At 39.9% G+C, this 24,472-nt stretch overlaps 1 long non-coding RNA gene across 1 annotated transcript in view; it reads left to right on the top strand.

The window, feature by feature from the left end:
• The window catches only part of LOC120095601 (uncharacterized), a 28,463-nt gene extending 10,511 nt beyond the window's left edge, over nucleotides 1-17,952 (top strand). Inside the window, exons 4-6 of the long non-coding RNA XR_005491162.2 lie at nucleotides 734-1,019; nucleotides 6,775-6,837; nucleotides 17,657-17,952. This is a non-coding gene — a long non-coding RNA (uncharacterized LOC120095601). The remainder of the gene's footprint in view (nucleotides 1-733; nucleotides 1,020-6,774; nucleotides 6,838-17,656) is intronic.
• The last annotated feature ends 6,520 nt before the right edge of the window (nucleotides 17,953-24,472 follow it).

Genomic DNA, 24,472 nt, shown 5'->3' with positions numbered 1-24,472 from the left:
CGTTGAGAAATAGGATGTTTAGTGGTGGCATAGGGTAGAATCCTCGTAAGTAAGATTAGTGCCACATGAATGAAGGCCCAAGGCACTGTCTCTTCCACTATGGGAAACACGGCCACTAAGTGCATCTGTGAAGCAGCCAAAGTCTCCTCTCTAGGCACCAAGTTAGTCTGGCCAGCGCCCAGGACTGTGAGGAATACTTTCTCTTCCCTGTACAGTACCAGTCTACTGAGTTTTTGGTATAGTGGCCAAAGAAAAGTAAGACAGCACACAGAATTCCATTTCCCTCACATTGCTTTCTTAATTTTGAAGATTGTGGCTCTGTATACAAGGCAAATGATGTTACTCAGCTGGTATTCAAACAAGCCTATATTTTAGTTTTCACGGCCAATGTTGTAACACAGAAAACTACAAACATGTTTCCCATATACCCCGACTTGTCTATAAATTCTAGTAACTCCTTATACTTTTTCCTTCTTTGCCAAGACTGCTGTAGTTGTGCTTATTCCCAATAGATTTCATTATGTAACAAAATTTCAGTTTTTTCTTCTTTGAGCTTTCCTTCCGGGAGGAGACTATTCTACTGTGCATGTTTTAGTGGTCCCAGGAAGCTGCGGTTTTACTTGTGTCCCCATATCACATCACCAGGAAATTTCTATGCACCGGAGACCTAAAGCTTCAGCAGAATTTAAAGCTTTCCCAATCAAGTCTTTATCTACAAATCTTCAATCCCCAGCAGGGCAACACAACGAGGAAGCCATTGTTGATTGAATCGGAACAGTGTTCTTGGAGGTCCAGATTTTAAAAGAGTAACAAAAGGCATGTGTACCAGCTAGGATGCCTCCAGGAACAATCAAAAGGAAACTCATTTCAGAGTGCTCAAAGCTCCAGAAAGTTTATTGGCTCATATAATCGAAAGTCCAGAACGTTAGCAATCCCGTGGCGCTGGCAGCTTCACTTCGCTCATTTCTTGGCTGTATTCATCTAATGGCACCATTCCTGAAGAGACTAGTTTAGATTTGGTAAGTTGCATGACATAGTTCCGAGGGAGGCGGTGAGCACTTGGAGCCCTTCAGAATAGTGTGAATTTGACCACATTGCAATAGTGAGTGTGGCTGGCGAATGGAGTGAATTCAGCTTGAACTAAAAATAGTCTGCTCCTGCAGCTGGGCTTGAGGGTGGCAGAGCTGGCTTCTCCCGAGCCACAGATTCTGTGTGGGAAGAGAGAGATGAGCACATGTGCACAGGCAGCAGGGACTCTGGGACTTCTCAAGGGAATCTCCGAACTGTACCTGCAACTCAGGAGTTGTCTTAGTCATGGTTACTACTGCTATGATGACACATGACCAAAAGCAACATGGGGAGGAAAGGGTTCATTTTATTCAGAGCTCCTTGAACAGTTCATCATCATAAGATGACAGGAACTCAAACAATGGGGAACCTGGAGGCGGGAGATGACACAAAGGTCACGGAGGGGTGCTGCTTACTGACTTGCTTATCATTGTTGCCTCAACCTGCTTTCTTATACAATGCAAGACCAGGGGTGGCATCAGCCACAAAGACCTGGGGCCTCCTCCATCAATCACTAATTAAGAAAACGCAATATGGTTTTGCCAGCATCAGGATCTCATGGAGGCACATTTCTACTGACTCTTCCTCTCTGATGACTCTTACCTTGTGTCAAGTTGACAGAAAACCAGTCAGCACACGAGTCAAGCACTTGCTTAGCACATGTGAGGCTCAAGCCCAGCATAGGGGGTGGGGCACCAAAAGGTACTGTGGAAGAAAGTATAGAATGGTAGTGTACTTAATCACATTAAGGTAAGACTTGATAAATAGTCACAGCCATTTTCTGATTTGTCTTTGCCAAAAAATGTATCTCTGATACTTTCTGTTTGGGTTACTTAAAAATGAATACTTCCACCTCTAATAATCATACTTTCATATTCTGATATATTATTTAATACTACCTCCATAATGACTTAGATAACTGTTTTATCTTACTATAAAGTAAAAATACTATATCCTATTTTAAGCTAATCACAGATTAAAACTTCTGTCTAATATAAAATAATTTTTTCTTTCCCTTTATTTTCCTCCCTTCCTTTCTACTCTCTAGTTATGTTGAAAGCCACACATTAGGAAATTTGTTACTTGGCTGTAACTAAATTAGCATTTATCTGCACAACAATTCTAGTAATTTTAGATTGTGCTTCTCATTAACAATGTATTCACTTTTAATTTATTTCAGTTCGCTGTAGTATCTCACTGTTTAAAGTTTTTCACTACTGCATGTTTCATTACTATATATTAATTACACATAATAATCAGTTTCATTATAATAATCCATATACATACATACTGCATTTTGATCACACTTATCTTCATTTACCCCCCACTACCCTCCTTTGTCCCTTCCCATTCCCACGGATCCTCTTCCTCCTTCTAATGACTCCCCTTTCTACATTCTTGTCTTTTGTTTTTGGTGACACAGTTTAGGGTTGCTTATATGAGCATGAGCTAGGGATTTCTTGTGGAGCTTGGGAACTTTACCAATGGGTATTCCCTCAAAAAAATTGTAGCAGGAACAGAGGGCCCACCTCTATGTAAACTCCAGGGGCTGTGTAGCTGCAAAAACATCTCCTACAGGAGGACCTAATTGAGGACTGCCTGAGAGACCTAGGATTGCTGGTGCAGATAATGCCAACCAACTGGGACTGCTGTTTAGAAGAGATACTGGTATAGCTGTCACCTAAGAGGCTCAGCCAGGGCACGACAAATACAGTGGCAGATGCTCATAGCCAACCATTGGACTGAGAACTCGGTCACTGTTGGAAGGAGTTAGAGAAAGGATTGACTTAGCTGAAGGGACTTGCAACCCCATAAGAACAACAATATCAATCAACCAGAGCTCCCAGAGACTAAACCACCATCCAAAGAGTACACTCGGCTCCAGTCGTATATGTAGCAGAGGATGGCCTTGTGGGGCACCAGAGGGAGGAGAAGCCCTTTGGATCCTGCCAAGGCTGGACTCCTCGTGTAGGGGAATGTCAAGGTGGGGAGGTGAGAAGGGGTGGGTGGTTGGGTGGGGGAAATGAGACAACATTTGAAATAAAAAAAATCCAATTAAAAAAAAACTTGTCTAGTCTTCATGGGCCTCAGAGTTTGACCATCAGTAGATCAAATACATAGATAGATAGATAAATAGATAGATATTCTTAGTGGTAGAATTGTGAATATAGATTTTTTGCAATTAAAAATGCAAAATATTAAAGTCTTTTTAAAAAAGAAAAAAATAGAAGAGATAGTTTTTTGGGACCAGTGGGGCGTGGGTGGAGGATATTAAAGGAGCTGAAGCAGTGTTCAGATGAGCTTGCTGCTCCCAGAGACTTTGTTACTGACTCGGTGCCACCTCACCTCCAACTCCCAAGGGCAGGAAAGGTTGGATAGCGAGTAGGCCAGGGCTCAGGCAACAGAAAATGTCTCCTTCCACCAAACAACTATTAACTATCTATAAGTCCTTCGGTGGTAACAGGCCTTGAGATGAGCCCTTTTTCCCTCTATGAAGAAGGTTGCAAGCCCACTTTTATGTACATCTTGCTTAGGTAATCCACAGTTACTGAGAGTTTAAAGGTACAACAATACTTCTCCAGATCTTACTGTTGAAGAGGTCCTGGTTCTGCCTCCCAGCCCCATGCTCCCAGAAATAAGACTCCAACTCAAAATATATTTACAAATACCTTGGCCATATAGCTAGGCTTTACTCTGACTAGATCATAACTAAAGTTAACCCATTTATTTTAACCTACATTGTGTCATGTGACTGGTTACCTGTGCTCAGGTACTGTGCTTCTGTCTGTTCACATCCCCTCAGGACAATTTCTCCTCTCGCTCTATCCCCAGAATCTTCTCTGTCTCCTGGATGTCCCGCCTCTCTTTCCTGCCTAAGCCATAGGCTTTCTAACTGGCAGGTATTGCACCCATACAATACACAAGATATTCTCTCTACATCTTACATTCTTTCTATCACCTCTTTCATGATGTTCCTTGAGTCTTGAAGAAGAGTATATCTTTTATTAAGAGCTGAGCATCAGTCACTTATTCTCACATTTTTGACTGGATATTAGTTTCTGCACTAACCATTACCCATTGCCAAAAGACGTTTCTGTGACTAAAGCCGAGAGGACCAGTCATCTGTGAGCAAAAATTAGGTTTCAGAAGATAACTTGATGAATATATCTATATCTATATCTATATCTATATCTATATCTATATCTATATCTATATCTATATCTATATCTATATCTATATCTACATCTGTCTTCACCAAAAACAGCAGCAGCAGCTTTACTGCTAGAATCTATGAAGTCTTCAGTCATGGGCTTTTGACTAGATTTATGGTAACAGATATAAATTCCTTCACCAGGAGAAGACCTTAAGCCCAGTCGAGAAGCAGTTGGTTACCTCCACAATAGTCACACCACTATCATATCAGTGGATCCATCTTGCCTGATAGCTCAGTAGTGTAGCAGTCATTCAGGGGCTACCACTGATTGAGAGTATTAGTGACAGCTGTTTCCCGGCAGTTTGTACAACACCTTCCTGCACAGTGAAAGTTAGTCAGGGACAAAGAAGCTTGCCAGTTCCTTTCACTGTTTATATGCCCTACATCCAAAACATGTTGTGTCTTCAGTAACAAATAACTTATTTAATATAAAACACAAATGTGCAGGATACTTGTTGAGTTTAGATATAAGATATTTACTGCCTCCCAACACGAACAATTGCATGCCTGGCAATAGATTTCTTGAGTTCAAACTCCCCTCAGAACTCAGGGAACCCCACAGAATAGGAGATGAAAAAAATTTAAGAGTCAGAGGGCATGGAGAATGGCAAGAGAACAGGGCCTCAAACAATATAAGTGATGGTCAAATGAACTCACAGAGACTGGAGGATCAAACACAGGGCCTGCCCTGGTCTGTACCAGGTCCTCTGCACATATATTATGGCTTCCAGTTTAGTGTGTTGATGGGGTTTCTGAGTTTGCAAACGAGCTGGGCTCTGATTCTTGTGCCTTCTCTCAAGTTCTTTTCCTTCTGTTGATTTGTCTTGTCTAACTTTGATGTGATAGTTTTTGTTTTAGATCATATTGTGTTCCATCACATTTAAAAATGAATGACTGAAAAACTAATGCACAAAAATCCCCCAAATGAAACAGAGATTAGTAGTCTTAACTTTGTAGACCTTTCAACAGCTTGCTTTCAAAATGTAGAATTATGATGGAAAATTATGACATCTATTTTTTCTTCTTCTATGTTGCATGATACTCTAGTTGTTTCAGTTTTTCTGTGTTCTTATAACTATTTGGTTTCTCTTTTCTATTTTTAAGATTTATTTTTATTTATGTGTATGTCTACATATGTGCACTGGAGTGCCCGCAGAGGCTAGAAGAGGGTGCCAGATAGCCTGAGATGGAGTTAAATACAGTTACGAGCCACCTGATGTGGTCATGGGAGCTCAACTTGAATTCTCTGGAAGAATAGGGAGCTCTCTTAATCATTGAATCATCTCCTATAATTTTTATTATTTTTCTCACTAATTTTGACAAGTATTCAGGTAGTCTCATTCATGCCAGGGGCCAGTCCTGGTGATTGACAGGGTTCTCTGGGAGGAAATAAGATGTCGGTGAGGGAGGAGTGAGTCAGATGTGGTGGTCAGGGGAATCTTGCAGCTCTGACTGACTAGCAATCAGGTTGCTTCTTTGTTCATTCAGCTTTCACAGAACAAAAACAAATTAATAATCCAAGATACACAGATTGTATAATTCTGTCTCTGGACGTATGCTTGGTATTCATTATGTTTCTGGGGTTGTAAGATTTAGTCACAATTAAAAAGTACAAATGGAGCAGATTTTTTTTTAATATCAGCCCTGTAACTCCAATTCAAAGAATCTCAAGAATGCCTCCACCAAAGCAAACACATTTATAATATGACAGCCTGCTTTTAGGCTAGTAGTATTTGCAATTTTAAACTGCTCCAGACAACTGGAGAAAAATATCTGAGTGGGTCTTTTTATGAATATCAAATACTTATACATAACTCCTTTACTCTTACATTTCATCACTTATGCTATAAAGCAGAAGTTATCTTAGCCAATCTTTCTTATTTACTGAGTTCTATTCCTCCAGGGGTGGACCCTGTATGATCTCCTATCTTTAAACTACATTTTCAGAGACCTCAAAGTATTGTAAAAAGAGGCCTTGAATGTGTTATAAATTCTGGCTGGTTGGAGCTTGTAAACTATTTTTAAATTTATCCTGTTCCAACTACACTCTTCGAGTTTTCTGAGGGCTCATAAAGAAATTCCTATTGCCTTAGTGCTTATCATGGTCTACAGGACATAAAGAAGACTTCCACATAAGGCCAGATAAAGTTATTTCCCTAAAAGCAGAGGGTTAAAAGTTAGTTTAGTTCTTTCCTAAAAAGACTCAGACATGATTTTTCTCCAAAAAAGACATAAAATGAAAAAAAAAATAATGCAGACAGTCCCCGAGAATGCAGCACGCAGAGATTGAAACCTGACCGTGATGGAGTAACAGGACCCCGGCATTCAGCTCAATGTGGCTGGAACTGGGTCAAACGGCTGTGCTGGCTTCATGGCTTTTGCTGTTTCCAGTGGATATGGATGTGCCACATTTAATTTAAATTCTCAGCTCCTTTTAGCTTGGGCAACTAAGCTTTTTACTTTCTTTACAATTCTTCCTTCATTTTCTGCAGAGTGATTCTCCATCAAATTGTTGCTTCTAACCTTCTTATGATGAGCCCCCAGGAAACTTTCAGGTCGGTCACTTTTTTTTTCTACTATTATATTTGAGATTTTTATCCTGATCACTTACTATTTCTTTTTTGTTAGACACTTATAGGTGTCTTACTTTTCATACCCACCCATCTTCAACCCAACCCCTTCACTGATTAATATTTGGGAACATAGTTTTATCTGAAAGCAACTTCTTACACCAAACTCTTCCAGCATGTGGATATAGAAACCTTTCAAAGTCTAGCAAAAATCAACACGAGCGATTTAAAATTATTTTCTGTCTTATTAATGAAGGTTATTACATAGTTATATACTGATGTTGATACTACGATATGCGTATATGATTTGATACATTTTAATTAATTTTTGTCTAGATCCTTTCTTGAATGGAGGTCCACTGTCTTAGTTAGGGTTTTATTGCTGTGAAGAGATGCCATGACCAAGGCAATTCTTATAAAGGAAAACAGTTAATTGGGGCTGGCTTACAGTTTCAGGAAGTTTAGTCCTTTGTCCTGGTAGGAAAAATGGGAGCTTACAGGCAGCCATGGTGCTTGAGAAGCTGAGAGTTCTACATCTTTCTCTGAGCACAGCCAGGAGAAGACTGGATTCCATTCTGAGCAGAGCTTGGGTATATATATATGATGTCCCAGAGTCTCCATAGTGACAGACTCTTTCCAACAAGGCCACACTCACTCTGTTGTTGTAAAATTATAAAAAAATAAAAGGCTGTCTTTTTACCCGCTCTAGGTCCGGCACTGCAGTGCCCCAAGATATCTGATAGATATCTTAATCTCAGTCAGCAAAGCCTCTCACCCGCTTTGCTCCATCCCTTATCACACTGCCAAAGGCCTCTCTCTGAGCCTGGCAACAATCCCCCTACCCATCCAGTTCCCAAGGCAGGCTGCCACCATGGCAGAAATATCCATCATAATTCCGTGGCGGCTCAGTGTCCCAGCTGCCACACACTCTCTTACACTTAATTTGCCACAAGAAAGAACACACAGCCCAATAACCTCTGATCCAGTTGATAAGATATAATTGCCTACCTAAACATACAAAACCCTGTACACATCCATCCCTTAAGAATATTCATGACAACCTGTAAATACAGAGTGGAATCTTAACATCAGCCTCCATGTTCTCTCTCTTGTCCCTTCTGTCTCCTCCTCTTCTCTCAAACTTTTCTCCCGCCCATCCTTCCTTCTCGTCAATGACAGGCCTCATTCTATCCTGTACCTGCCCTCACCTGTATGACATCCTACATTGTTCCAACAAGGTAATACCTCTTATTAATGCCACTCCCTCTCCCACACAGGCCAAGCATTCAAACACATGAATCTATAGTATCCAAAACTATTCAGACTACCACACTCCTGAGCTGACAGCATTCATGTTTACTGGGAGCTGACTATGGTTCAGTGGTTAAGAGCACTTACTGCTCTTCCAGAGATCCTGAGTTCAATTCCCAGCAACCACATGGTGGTGACTCACCACCATCTGTAATGAGATCTGATGCCCTCTTCTGGTGTCTCCGAAGACAGCTATAGTGTTCTCATATACATGAAATAAATAAATCTTAAAAAAAAAAAAAACTGAAGTTTGACTTCTACCTCAGATATTCTGAATTGGTATCTTCATTTTAACAAAATTCTCAATGAATATCTTCATGCTGAAATCCTAATACAGATACAAAGAATCACAAAATACTATTTTGCAACTTTAGGATTCCTGTAGAGACCAAGATCAAGCTTCTTTTCTGAGTGGAGAGACTGTACATCAGCACTGTCTAGGGTGTTACGACTATGTCTAAATCTGGACCATGCCATACAATGTCCACTAACCACATCATCATCTTTGAATCATAACTCCTTCACTTGCAACCCAGTGACATTGTCTCTGTAACCTTACTTAGTTCTATCAATAGTCACCTTAATTATTTTAAATCAATGTTTAGATGGTCATAAGTATATGCTGACTGTCTTATTGGTTAATATAGCAAAGGAGACTTCCTTAATGTTTCAACACTTAGTAAGAACCGAATAAATAATGAAAGTTCATTTGGATTTTCTAGTACACACACACACACACACACACACACATACACACACACACACACACACACTCATCAAGGTAATTAGGTAACATTAGCTATGAATTTTATAATGGTCATACATGTTATCTGTAAATAAACTGCCTCAACAGTTATTATCGAAAGTTCTATATTCAAGTAATGTGTTATTTGTCAAAATGTATTATTTATTTGCAAGGAAACTAAGATAATTGTTGCAAATTCCAATTTACACAGATTTGAGCATCACTGAAAATAGCACAATTCTCTTCCAAGATAACCAAAGTGGCTTCAGTTGTAGTATGTAGTTTTAAAAACTTGGGCTTTGTTCCTTTGGTAAATTATTTTTATGAAGATGTACAATGATGTACAGAACTAGAAAAAATTTGGACAATAAATTTGGTAATATTTTAATATTGACATTTTTATGCAACTCAGTTTTCTTAAGCATCGTCTTGAACATAATTTAAAAATAAAATAAAATTCTATTTCGTTGAAATATAGATTAAATTATAAGTTGCACTTATTTTTTATAATAATTATTGGTTCACTATTAATATAAATAGCATGGTATTTGTCTTTACCATTGTAAATATTTTTCAATATTAGAACACATATTTGCTCTGCTGATATGATCAGATTAAGAATAATGCAGAGAAGGGAGGAAGTAAAAAGTAAGGCTGCTGGGCAACCGCGACAGGGGTGGGCGTTGGGTGGGGGTGGGGAGGTAGGGAGGGTGCTATGTCCAAAGGTGCCGGGTCTTCTGGCTGAAGGACAGAGCTAGTCCACAAGGGTAGCTGCCCCCTCCGTTTCCCCTAACCCATTTATTTCATAGTCTCTTTTCCTGGAATGGAGAGTTGAAAGTTTTCTTACTTATCTTCCACAGAAGAGGTCAAACTCACCTCTGGCTTTAAAGCAGTCCAGAATGGCCATTTATAATATTACCGATGTCACGAGCCTTCTTTATCTTCTTTTGATTCATAACTCCTTAATTTGCAATCTCAGGGACAGCACTGTCTCTGGGAGCTTGTTTAGCGCTATCAAAAGGAAGAGAGGAAGATAGGAGTACCAGAACTTAAGCAGATTAAAGCACAGTTGTTAAATCCATAAGAAGACAAGATCTGTGCGTATTACAGATACCCCGGAGCTGGGCGAGCTTACTTTAGAAGTTGCCATTGCTTTGGTGCTTGCAGGATTTTGTTGTGAGATTCCCCCCCACCCCCCTTTTTCTTCCCCCCCCCCCGCTTGCTTTTCATTTAGAAATTGGGTCATTAAGAATTGTCATGCTCTGACAAGTTAACCCTAAACGTTCTAAGTGCCTCAAAAGCAAATGCAGTGGATTTCTTAAAGAATGTGAGTGGAAACGTTTAGAGAAGAATGGAAAGTTTAGTGCTTTTACCAAAGATGCGATGCGCGCTTGTGGGCTGCAAACAATGCCAGTGCATTAATCCCCTCAGCCGGAGAAACTGCCCTTGTCAAATTCTGTTTGCGATGCTTCTCTCTTAGTGCAGGGAGGAATTTGATAACAGACCAAGACTGATACTGGTACCATGGCATTCTCTCTCTAATTTTTGATAGTCTCTTTTACATTTAGCCTAAGTGCTAGGTTAGATAAAAGCATAACAAAGGGTGAGGTTCACTCCCCCCTCCCTTTGCAGGATCCTAGTATAACTGTGAGTAAATGGTTATTTTGCTTAGTTTGTGTCTTAGTTAGGGTTTCCATTGCTGGGAAGACATGACCAAGGTGACTCTTATAAGGGGCTGGCTTACAGGTTTTGAGGTTCAGTCCATTATCATCCTGGTAGGCATCCGTGCAAAGCACAGTGCAGGAGAAGCAGAGTTCTACATCCATGCCAGGAGAAAACTGTCTACTGGGCAGCTAGTGGGAGGGTCTCAAAGCCCGCCCTCAAGGTGATATACTTCCTCCAACAAGGCCACACCCACTCCAAAAGGCCACGCCTCCTAATTATGCCACTCCCTGTGTATTCAAACCACCACAACTTAGAAATACTGTTTGCATCTGGGACGTTATTGGCCTCTTCGTGAGAAGAAACATATCTATTTTGTAAAATTACATATCCTTTTGTTTGGAGCTATATTAAGTACATAAACATTATATGCCTATATGTTTAATAGATGAATGAATAAAGAATGAGCCAATTATAAAGCCGAGACTAGAGATGAACAAGTTACCCATCCAAAGAAGGAGATTTCACAAGCACAGAACTAACAGGGTCTGGTGAAATGAAAAAGGAGTATCTTTTTTTTTTTTTTGGTTATTTTCCATAACTTATCAGTGAACATCTATTATAGCAGAATGAAAACAAAGTGATTTATTAGAAGGTTTGTATCTAAAGTTCTTTAGCCTCAGGATAGACAATGTAAGTTAAATGCTCTCCCTCCCACCCCCACTCTGCTTCACCCAGACTCACTTTTCCCCCCAGAAGATGTTTTCTGACATCTACCATTTGACAAAAAACTTCCAGTAGTAATGCTTACTGGCTTCAGTAAATTCACTGCCAAAGGAAACATTCACCTTGCAAGCAGAAATATTCTTCCCCTAAGGTAAGAAGGGAAAAAAAAACATGACACGGCTTGAATTTGAGGACTTTGTGAAAATGTACACACTTGAAGTCTATAGTTGTGAACTTTATACTTAACACCATGTTAATTTCAAGACTGAACGTTCAATTTCATAAGGATGATTAAGTTTGCCTGCAGAGGCCAAGGCTCAATGAAAGTGCAAAGCTTTCAGTTTATCAGCTGATTATGTTCCTGTGATCAACATCAACAAAATGCACCAACCAAAACTCACATGCACCTAGGGGTGAGACCTGAGATGAGGGACTCCCTGCCAACTGTTCTGTTCCTGCCCAAGGTTCTGCTAACATCAGTCAAGGTAAATGTAAAAATTATGATCTTGGCGGCAATCTCAATTAGATAATATTATGTTCATATAAACTCTAGACTGATTGACTGTCTTCCCATGTTGAGTCTCAGGAGATAGCTGTTAGTGGAGTATACACTATGAGAGCATGAGTACCCAAAATAATGAACAAAGTTGAGAGTGGTTTTAGAGGTAATAGTAGGAGACAAGAGAATCACGGAGGCTTGCTGGCTATTCAGCCTGGCATAATCTTGGAGCTCCAGATCCGAGTGAGAGATCTTATCTCACAAAACGAAGTAGGTGGATCTTGAGTAATGACAACTGGGGTAACCCTCTGGCCTCTGCACACAAGTGCATGTGTACCATCCCCATTCTTTCCCTCACACAAATGTCTCTTCTTCCTTTTATTTTACAACCAATGGATCATCAGAAAATCTGTTTGAATATCCTTTGAAGAAGCATGAGGCCCTTACCACATCAGCCGTATATACTCAGATCTGGTAGCTGGTCATAGAGATTTCTGTCTATCCACATTTTGGAAAGGAACAGTATTTAATGCCTTCTTGCAAACAGAATTTTTGATATAGGAATTTCAACCATTCTTCCTGTCCATTTGCTGACTGGCTTACGATTTTTAGTTAATTGACACCTCCTTTTTGTTTACAACATTTATCAAGTGGATAGAAATGAGGCAAAAATTAATTTTACAGCGTTCATTTTTTATGAGTTTTCATTTCGTGCATGGAATTACACCTGCCGTAACCTAATCAGAGTGTCTTGGTTAATCTCACTCATATTCATGACATGTCACTCTGAATTTTCATGGGAGGAAGATGAAGCGGAGAGTCCATTATTTTATTTCAATACATTTACTTTTTACAGTGTAAAGTCAAATATCTGTATCTTGCCCTGGCCACTGATGATCAATGACCAAGAAAGCTATGAGGCATCATTCAAAGAAACTCTGATACCACTAATGTGATGTTCGATGCATTGATGAACCAATCATTTCTCCTAAGCATGACAATCATAGAATATTTACTGTATACACTGTGAGTCATTTCACATACATTGTATTCTTTAGGCTCAAACCACGAATCATTACCCTATTCTATACATCCACAGGAGGTTAGGCAAGAAAGAAGTCGGCGATTCGTTATGAGTGACATGTCAGAACTTTGCTTAAATAAGGAACTGTTTACTTAAGGAACTATACAGTGCAGTGAGAGTAGAGGAAACATACCCTGTTACACTGCGTGGTACAAAATCCTCACATCTAGAGTGCATGGCCTACTGAAGGCCAGAGAGGTAAGGGGAAGAAGTAATATAAGAATTTGTATGGAGAGGAACAATAACTGAAGAAGAATCTTCCACAGATGAAAGCCTCTTAATAGGAAAACGGGTTGGTGAAGCTATCCCTTCACTCTTCACCTGACTGACATTCAACAGGGAGCCTTTACTGGCCAGTTCCACTGACAAGCCTCCTTCAGCCTTGAGTCCTGCTACGTTAATTTAATCCCAGTATAGGGGAGATAAAGTCAGGGAAATTAGGAGTTCAACAGGATCCTTGCTAATAGCTGATTTGAGGGCAGTGTGAGCTAAAGAAGGACTCTGCCTCAACAATGATGGTGACAACCAAAGCAACAAGAGTAGCAGCAACAGCAACAACAAAAGACTCATTTAATTCAAGTGCACCCCACATTTCTAGCTGCCAGAAAGACAAAGGTGGAAAAACAAACAGATCAGAAGATACTCTTTCTGTAAGCGCATCTGCAGACCCGCCCCACTCCCTACCCCCAATCTCCCTCCACTCTGGCCCTGCTCAGATCACTGCACTTGCTCTTTGATCCACTGCTAACGTTGCTCTAGTCTTGGTCTGTATGTATCCTAAACCAAAGAGATCAAAGTTGCTAAAATATTCCCTATGACATAGTACTACCTGAGGACCCAGCTATACCTCTCCTGGGCGTATACCCAAAAGATGCTTCAACATACGACAAAGACACGTGCTCCACTATGTTCATAGCAGCCTTATTTATAATAGCCAGAAGCTGGAAAGAACCCAGATGCCCTTCAACAGAGGAATGGATACAGAAAATGTGGTACATCTACACAATGGAATATTACTCAGCTATCAAAAACAATGACTTTGTGAAATTTATAGGCAAATGGAGGGAACTGGAAAATATCATCCTGAGTGAGGTAACCCAATCACAGAAAAATACACATGGTATGTACTCCCTGATAAGTGAATATTAGCCCAAAAGCTCAAATTACCCAAGATACAATCCATGGACTACATGAAACTCAAGAAGGATGACCAAAATGTGGATGCTTCACTGCTTCTTAAAAAGGGGAGCAAAAATATCCATAGGAGGGGATAGGGAGGCAAAGTTTAGAGCAGAGACTGAAGGACCGGCTGTTCAGAACCCGCCCCATATGTGGCCCATATACATACAACCACCCAAACTAGATAAGATGGATGAAGTTAAGAAGTGCATGCTGACAGGAACCGGATATAGATCTCTCCTGAGAGACACAGCCAGAACATGTCAAATACCGAGGTGAACGCTAGCAGCAAACCACTGAACAGAAAACGGGACCCCCATTGGAGGAATTAGAGAAAGGACTGAAAGAGCTGAAGGAGCTTGAGACCCCATATGAACAACAATGCCAACCAACCAGAGTTTCCAGGGACTAAACCACTTCCCAAAGACTATACATGGACTGACCCTGGGCTCCAACTGCATAGGTAGCAAAGGACGGCCTTGCTGGGCACCAGAGGGAGGAGAAGCCCTTGGATCCTGCCAAGGCTTGATCCTCTGAGTAGGGGATTGTGGGGGAGTGGTAAGGGGGGGTGGATGGGGAGGGGAACACTTCTCTAGAAGGGGAGGGGGAAGGGTTAGGGGCTTATGGATAGGAAACCGTGATAGAAAATAACATTTGAAATGTAAATAAGAAATACCCAATTTAAAAACAAAGATTCCTCGTGCTTGTTTATCTCAGTTGGGTCTGAGATTATGCAGCGCTTTCTGGTTTAAACACTACCCCCGACCCCTTCCCCGGGGGCCATCTAAATTCTGACTTACATGCCCAGAATATTTTACTCCAAAATCTGGACAAATTTGATTCTCCCTATCTGTTTGTGCCTGGTCTCAACTCTCGCCTATTTGAGAAGTCATCTTTGACCATCCCTTACTCAGTCACATTTGAAACAGTCCCTTCCCTTTACTGTCCTCAGAGAGCACATGCCTTATCCTGAACATTATCTTCCCTCTTTGTGATGATTCCAGTTTATTGAACAAGGAGCTGGCTTTTGATTACTATATTTTAATCCCTTAAAGCAGATGTTGACATATGGAAACAATTCTCTCATATTTGAAATATGTCCACACAGAGTTGAATCCATAAAATAAGTGCTCTTAATTTAAATATAAAGCTAAAAGGGATAGGTATGTTTTTGTTGGACAGAGTCTGGGCTGGTTGTTGTTCTTGGGTTCTTGGTCTGTTTACCTTTTATTTTATTTTATTTATTTTTAAAGACAGTTCTGATTATGTAGACCTGGATATCCTAGAAAAAGATATGTAGATCAGGCTGTCCTTGAATTTATAGAGATCTGCCAGAATCTGCTTCCCAAGGGCTGGAATTAAAAATGCATGTAGCCACACTCAACCTGGCTCTTGGCATCTTATTCAGGGAATTGAAATAAAGGTTCATTCAAAGTTGCAGGGACAGGAGAGAAATGTCATTCAAACGAAGTAAGAGAACAGATCAAATGCACAGGCATAAGATGGCAAACAGGAAAGTCTCCCTAAAAGTTTATTTAGATGACAGAGTCGGCCTTATTGCTCACGTGCCCTAAACCAGTTTAGCCGCAGTATATGTTGTGAAATATGTTGTTTGAATGGATGAAATCTAAGGTCGAGGGCCATTAAGGGGGATGAGAAACTTCCACTCTTCAGTAAGTGATGAGAGTGTACGCAGCTCAGTGTAGTTGGGGGTGGTCTTTGGTTATTAATAGGGTGCTAGCTGAGTCGTTCAGAGGGGACTTTGTACGTAGTTAAGGATTTTATGCTGTGATGTGCATTACTGGAAGAAGAATGTGTGCATACACCCGACCAAGGAGACCAAGGTTGCTAAGCTATTTCTATGTCTGCCCATCTCAGTTGTGGCTGAGATTTTGCAGCCAATAAGCCATAGGGCTAACGTACAAACATACACATCCTTATCTTCAACACAGCAGATCTGAAGTACTGTTAGGGTGCCTCTTACAAGGCTAGCAGAAAGATGGTGGTTGGTGTTCATGACCTTTTACAGTTAATGAAGTTTTAAAGAAGAACTAACTCTTGACTAGGAAGTGGTTTATCAATACAGAAGCCACGAGAGTAGCAGATTAGGGGAAGAAGAATGAAAAATTTACAATTCCTAACTCCTGGTTAAACAAGTCTGTATAACGGTAGCCTCAGTATACGCCTGTGGGTGGTAAACATTTCCTAATCTTCCATATTTCAAACCAAAAGCAACTTCTGCTGTGCATTGCTTTTCGTGACGGCTGGGCGAAAGCAGAAGCAGCTTGTTTTCTGGAATGTTAGCTCTTCTGATTTAAAAAAAAATGAAAAATGTAAATTTTATTCCCATTGAAAAGAAAAGGAGGCACAGTTTATATCCTTTTCTCATTTTATATTTCAATTAAACCCACCCCTCTTTCTGCCTCCTTTTCTTGCTTTTTGAATCAGATCCAGTTGGAACGCAGAGAGGAATGTCACTCCTGGTCAAAAATAGACATTTTCTTTTGCATTGACGTAATCATTTCCACTATTCTTCCTTGGCTTTTGTTATACGAAATGAAAACAAAGGCTGATAAAGATGTTGGCATGGGAGGCAGGAGTGGGAGGCAGAGGAATGGGGACAGGGAAATGGGAAGGCACATGCATTTCAAGCATTTGTGGTGGCATTGTTCCCACAGTTGCTTTTTATGTCTAGCCCCTCCAGGAGGAAGACTTTAGCAGGTGTCCTTTCTTCCCATACGGGGCTGAGTTTCACACCCACTGCTTTATGCTGCACGGAAGGCTATGTGCAGTGAGAAAGATAAATGTGACCTCAACTGTCAGAATTCCCCAGCTCGGCATTTTCTCTTGCATTTCATACATTTGTTTTGATTTTCCTATGGGCAACGAAGCACCCCCACCCCCACCAACTATCTCCCTTTATTTATTTGTTTATTTTTGTACCCCAAGCTTCTGTCCTCATAGCAAGGTTACATTTTTGTATTCTTTAGTTCCAAGTCATGCTGCTGGTCAATAGATATTTACATATCCAATAGTAATTGCAAGGCACAAAATCACCCAAAACCTTGTCTTAGTAATTTATCGTGTTGTTGGTTCTATATACACATTTGCATGGAAAATACATTCTCTACACAGTGGCTGCTATTTTCTTAATGAACAGGACCTTGGTCAAAGATTCTTATCATCTCTTGTTTTTTTAGTTTCTTCAAATATATTATGGTTCAAATAATGCATTTATTATTTTAATATATCACAAATGTCAAAAGACCAAAATAACAACACATTTAGTTAAAGGAATTTTTTTAGCTTTTCTTTGATATTATAGGAATAAGCAACTCCTCATTCTACAAAAGAAAATGTTTCAGTGAGCTGAGCTGCAGTTTTGTTTTCTAGACAGGAAAGGATTTAAGAAAGCAGGAACAGAGAAACACAAGCAGACTGGTAGTTTAACAATGAGTTAGAAGAGACTTCCTCATTATGTTAGCAGTTAATGGGTTCAAAAAAAGAGGTCTTTCAAACTTGTCTCTGATAAATGTAACCTTTCTTTGACTGGTTGTGTGAATCTCCATTTAAAAACTTCTTTTTTCTTTTTCCAAAGCTGAGTAGTGGATGACACGACGTCTTTAAGGAGTGCATTCTCTGGCTCAATTTTGTCTATGGAGGTCAAGGAGGTTAGTAAAAAATGACGCCCTCACATTTTATTTAATATGTGTTGCTGGAAAAAAGAGACTAGGTCAAATTATCTGTGAACGAAAGGCCGCAGAGTGCATGTACCTGTTGACCTGCTTCGCTGGAGTCAAATCTGGAAGGAAGGTAATCATTACCAATTTGGCCATCAGTAGCAGTAGTACTAACCTTGTTAAATTGAGATAATCATAACTGGTCCGTATCTATGCTTATTATTTATTTGAAACTCTAAACTGGAAAGGGAATGAACTAAGGAAATCATGAATTTAGAAACCGCTCACATGTCATTTCAAAGAAAACAAGTAGTAACAATTTAGAAAAGGTTTAGGAAATCAAGTTACCATGAATGAAAATGTTTAGAAATGTAAGGCCTTGTGATTGCTATGCTGTTCTCTGTGCCCATTGCTGGAATCTGTGACTAGAGTTCCTTCTAAAGTTATTGATGGTTACAGTTAGTACATGAAATAATTTGATATTGACTTAACTGGCTAGAGTTATTTTCTGGAGACTGTCCCTTAACCCTTTGTTGTTGCTAGACTTGAACTTGTCTGTATGTCCAATATGCAGGAGCACTTTGTACCCTGTGAGTTCAGCAGAACATCTTCGTAATACTTTACTCAGGCACTAAAGCTTCTTCATGTCCAGTACGCATTGACCTTGTGTCTGAGTTTAGTCTTGTTTTTCAATATGGCAAGTAATCAGCCCCCATCAAGAATAATCCACCTTCTGGTATGTTTTAGGTGCAGCTAGAGGAGATGTGAGACAGGGAGAAGCTGTTAGTAGGAGTGAGAAGTCAGTGACTGCTGGCCCACGTGAGACTAGAGCCACCATCAGCAATATGTGATGCCATTAATATTATCTTAGTTGGATTTGGTTTGTGAGTGTGTTTTGATTTATTTGAAGAGTCAGTAATAACATTTTGACTGGAAGAAATGAGGCTGGGGCAAAAATGAGAGAAAGCAAAGGGGAAAGGGTAGGAGGGATGGCCAAATCAGTGGAAATTGTATCAGCCTGCTTCTTAGGGCTTCAGATCTATGTATGTCTTCTCTCCTCACTGCTCTGACAATCTATCTTCACATATCCACTTAAAGGAAATAAGATTTCTTTTGGCTCACGATGTCAGATATCTCTTCCTTTGGCACAGTCACTTGTGGGCCCGAAGTGAGGCGGAGTGTCATCAAAGCAGGAATGTGTGTTAGACAAGGCTACTCATCCCAGAGAGGCAGGAAGCAAGGAGACAACTCCTAAGAAAGCTCTTTCTCAAAGAGCACGAATGTTAAATAAGTGAATAAATCCTTTCACAGTATCAGAACTTTCATGATCTGCCCACCTCCCATAGTTCCATCCATGTTCCATTGCTGCACTGGGTTTCTAGCCTGAACTACACAAGCTTTTTTGGGACATTTAAAGATCAGAAACAGGGTGTGTGTGTGTGTGTGTGTGTGTGTGTGTGTGTGTGTGTGTGAAGACTTTGCAGCACTGAGGACGTAGAAACTATTTTCCTCTTAACCTTGTTTCGTGTCCTCATCACTTACGTTCTTGAAGCCTCTCACAGTTTGCAGAAGATGGTAGAAGGGGGAATCTTTCGGCAATGTGTTGGAAGATCTCTAAAGACTTTTTTTTCCTCATTTTTCAAGTTAAGAATTTGAGTGCAAAGAGATTAATATATTTGCCGTCAGCCTCCTAGTGAATGTCAGGGGCAGTTTCACAATGTGTGCATATTCAAAGCCTATATTTTCAAGCCACAACACTACATCCTTCAGCTAATGAAGAAATCATGCCGTAGTCACTTTATTGCCTTATTCTTTATTTGTGCATATTATATGACAGAGATAAACACTCATAAATAAGAGGATTCCCACATGTGGCTGCAGCTCCATGAAGGTGGGACTAGGAAGGGACAGGTAATATCTAGGAGCCCTGGGAACACTTGGGCCGTTTGGGGGTATCAATCTGATTTGTGTCTGAGACCCATAATCTCATCACTGCAGAGTCTCATGTATGATCTGTGGCTTTCTTAAAACTCCTTCTCCTCAGGAGAAACAGGGGCTGTACATGTTCTTGTTTAAACCCACATTTGCAATCTAGCTTAATAAAGCTGTGATTGAATACGGATTTCACACAGCACATCCTAATGGGAAAAGTAGCTTAGATTGACTACATGATTCAGAGAGCTCTTAAAACTCCCAGAAGTCTTTTCCCCACAATTACCATGTTACTATATAAAGAGAAGGATGTGCTGCTCGCTGACTAGAATATCACGATATTATGGTTATTGGAGAATCAAATACATAATCACATTGGCATGCAATTTTAGTCATATTTCTGCCAGTTGTCTTTCAACTCTATGTTAATTATAGACGGTGACATTTTTAGGATGGGCAGATACAGCAATTATGTTTTTTTTTTTCCAGTTGATTTCTGTGTTGAGCATCCTTGGCTTTTATGCATTCTTGCTAATAAAGGAGTGTGCTCCGTTCCTTGCTTAACCAAATAAGATCAGCAAGAAGCCTTACTTTCTGAACCGTTTGATAAAATATCCCTCTCACTGAACTGGGATGGGTTTCCCCACTCTGTGAGCTCTGGGATGCAAAATACCTAAGTATAATTCACTGTTCTTCATTTGACTTTGTCACTGCGTCCTGCTTCCTTTTCTCTAGCTCTTTTAAATATCTCTCACAGTTCTTGGTAAGCTGCTAATCATTTTAGGCTGTGAAATCCAGGATGCAGTAAAGTACATTACTGGCGCAGGGAGATGAGCCTTTTATTTTTAAGGAATTCAATACGGGTATTTGACACCCTTTTCACTTAGTGAGAGCTGAAATTCACTGACAAATAAAGCTGTTTTAACTTTCTTTAATATACTAATGGCAATTAACATAAATTAATGTTAATATGCACTACATACTAAAATTAAATATGAGTGGTGAGGGTATACATCAGGTTTGCTCTCAGGCCCCCCACGTGTTAACGTGGGAGAAACTATACAGAAATAGCATGGTCTTGAGTTGGCAAACGCCCAGGCCAGAGTCTCAGCATGACCTCAAAGAGTGTTTTAACAGAGAATCCTGAGTAAATGAGGGTCAGAAACATTGTTTCCACTGATAGGTCTTTGTAATTACCTGTGACATTCGGGGACTGTGTTCACCTCTCTCTCCAATGCACAAATTGCCTTTACCAAAATAATTGATTATGGTTTAGGTGCTGGCATTCAGAAGGAGGCAAAGAATCTTGAAATTATTTATAGTAAACAGAAGAAGAAAAAGAACCACTGGGTACATGTCACATAGTCTTCTATCTGTGTGTGTGTGAAGTGGAACCTTGTCTTTCCTTGCAGCCGTTTCTGTGAAGGCATGCACTGTACATGTTCACGATGGGTTCCAAGGAGTATGTTCCAGGTCTCAGCTGCTGCCCTGTGATGCTTTAAGTTGGGAACTGAAGGGTTGTGATGGCATAGTACTTTAACATTAGCCAATGTTTTTCTAGTAGAGACCTCATGTTCATGGAGTGAAAAGTTCTTGTACAGGAAAAGAATTTTGTCTTGTGCTTGAAATTTCCTAAACAAGTGTAATGTAAAGGAAATATTTATTCACACCACCCTTTTCTTATGGTTTGAAGGCAACTTTTAAGAGACTGCTTTCAATTTAACAATGAGAGTAGAAGTCCAATACTTTTCTTCAATGAGCCTATTATAATAAGAGCATGCTAAATAGGTAAATGTATTCTACATTTTATATCAATTAAGAAGCTTCTGTGGTTAGTATCAATGACAAATATGTCTAAGCTATGGGTCACTCTTAATGCTACATTTTATTAGTTCTGAGTAATTTATTGCAGAACATTTTTTTGAAAGCTAAGACGGTGGATACGTTATTTTAAAACTGGACTTGTTGGGATTAAAAGTCAAGGCAAACGAAGAGGGGAATTACTTTAAACTTGAATTCCATCAGGAAGCAGGTCCTTCCTATTTGTGTCAGTCTTTCAAGTTCTTTTTCCTGCTATCTGTCTGTACATCTAGCCGCCAGAAAACCGAACAGATTAAGTGACATTTAAAGCAGACATTATTAAGAAAAGGAAAAAAAAATAAACTCTTCTGGCTTCTCTGGAGAGAAATCTCTCACCATCAAAATCAATATTCTTTGTCAACCAACAGAAGGCAATAAGAAATATTTGGGTGCAATGGAGGGGAAACTATGAATTTCAAAAAGGAACAAATTGAAAACTTTACTCAGGCATATGTATTTGTAGGCAAGGATTTCTGAACCATAGGGAGCTCAGCTCTGGTGTAGCGATTTGAACTTTTCAATCTTATCTCGGTAGCTTTGCAGGATAAATCTCCAGGGACTTCAGCCGTGTTCAAAGGCTTCTTGTGATCATCACAAGTTGGCTTGATCTGCATTTTCCAAGTCAAAATGTATTTATTTACAGATATAGAGAACAAATTCAGTTCTTGCTTTTGAAAAAGATAGAGTAACAGGGCTGATACTCTGATGCTAATATCTTGCTTAACCCAATGAGACATAGGCTGTCATGACGATTTTCAGAAGAGAAAGGGAAGGATTGTAGGAGATTAAGTACTAAACTGCAGGCAATGGCGCTAGGTTTTTTATTAAGTCTATATGACCTTAGATCCCATACTCCTGTCTGCTTTCTGATCTGTCCACGAATCATCTAGATCTTGTTTTATTTTCCTATTGTGCAGCCTCCAGTTTTTGAATATTCTCTATAAGTTTTTGAAATACTTGAATCACGATAGGCAATTGCCCACTTGATTTTGATACAGAATCCTGCTTCCAAAATAAAATAAAATAAAATAAAATAAAAAAATACAAATTTTGTCACACAGAGGCATAGATCAGTGTTCTTGTTAGGGTTATTCGTATCTCTTATGCCTTTTCTACTTTATAGTTTTTTTATTTTGTTGTCGTTTTTTGATTTTTTTTGTATGTTGTTTTGTATTTTCAAAACAGGATTTTTCTGTTTAGCCTTGGCTGTCCTGTGTAGACTAGGCCAGCCTTGACCTCAGAGTTTTCCTGCCTCTGCTTCCTAAGTGCTGGGATTGGTTTATTATTTTTATTTGTTACATGCTAAAAGAAGAACTTTGAAATTGTGAACTCTGGTGTGCATTTATTTGAGTGTTTTGGTTTCCACACATAGCGAGAGCCTGTGGTATTTATTTTTCTGCTTCTGGCTTGCTTCTGTTAGCAAAATGCTCTGAGGTCACATGTCTCTGTTGCTAGGGCTCTCAATGTTAAGATCCCCCTTTATTTTGAAATGTGTGCTTCTCAGACACACATGTCTGGTTTACAGGGGTTTTTCATATCAGCTATTTGAAGGTTTCAGTCTGTTTGTTCCCACCTCTATACTCTTCCACTCTGAATTATTCTTGGCCTCTAATGAATCACGTAGCATAACCCTGTTTGGCTTAAACTTTATAAACTTATCCATATTAATACAAATCCACCCAACCTTAAATATGAACTGAAACAAAGTATTATGATAAACATATCAAGCTTAAAACCTATAAGAAGCCGAGTGTAAATCATTTTCCTGTTCTCTACGGATGGATCCTAAAAGCAAGATGAGAGTTGTCTGGATCTACAGGGGAGAAAGCAATGTCAAGGTCACACTGTGCACATAGCACCGAGTTTTGTGCATCCCAGCATCGTAGCGTGAAACATAATAATAATATGAACCCCACGCTACCGCTGGCAAGGTACCAGTGGACAGGCTGGCTTGGCCTGTTCTAAGCCTGCCAGACTCTCTGACCCTGAGCTCCGAAGTCTCTAAACCTGGCTCGCTAAGTTCCCGTGACCGGTGGCTGTCACGCCAGCCCCACGCTTCCAAATTACCACAGCTAGTTGGGGTGCACTTCTTGCAAACCCATGCTTTGCCACCATTCCTTTCTTTCTGAAATCCAGTTGAGTTGCCCTGTGAAGGAAAACACTACACAAACTTAGTTTAGAATCAACAGGTAACACAATCGCTAGGCACAGCAACTAACATCCTAATTTGTAAGCCATTCTAAATTATAAATCCTCCGGTAGCGGGTCCCAGCAGATCTGTCACCTGAACCTGGGCCTCCCCTATCTACATTGTGTCCTCCATCAACTCTCCCATCCAAAAGGCCACAACCCATTCCTGCTTCCCCTTCTTCCTCTCCCCAACGCTGAAGTCCCGCCTACTCGCTCAGTGATTGGCTCCTTGAAATCTCTATTCATTAGTGGAAGGTTCTGCCACTCAGCATGTGAGCCATTTCAAATTGTATTTCCTCTTCCCACTCATAAATTTTTTGTGATGATGGAGTTTCTACTGCATCTCTTCTATCTGCTTCTTAGTGTTAGATTTTCTGATTATTCATTTTTATTTAATTACCTTTATAGCAAATGTGTCGGTAATAATGCCATTGCCATGTTGTGCTAATGTAATGATCTTGTACTGAACAATACTAGACGAAGATTTTCTTGGGTGGGGATGATAAAAAGCAGGCATTAAAGGGTCAGTTATAGGATGCTCTCAATCCTCCCTTGCAAACACCTGTAAGTATCTTCCTTGTCTCATCTAGTTCTGAGTCTGTAATCAGGCATCCCGCGTATAGGACTGGCCCAGAAAGCTTGACGTTGATTTAAATTGCTTTAATAACAGCAGTTCTTGCACAAAGAAAGCATGTAATATTGTTCTCGCACTTAAGTCAGAAGAAATTTCACAGCCAGCACTGATGGTATTT

This window comes from Rattus norvegicus, chromosome 11, assembly GCF_036323735.1.
Source record: "Rattus norvegicus strain BN/NHsdMcwi chromosome 11, GRCr8, whole genome shotgun sequence".
Taxonomy (NCBI): domain Eukaryota; kingdom Metazoa; phylum Chordata; class Mammalia; order Rodentia; family Muridae; genus Rattus; species Rattus norvegicus.
Note: the sequence above shows the minus strand (reverse complement) of the source record. Positions and strands in the feature narration are given on the sequence as shown.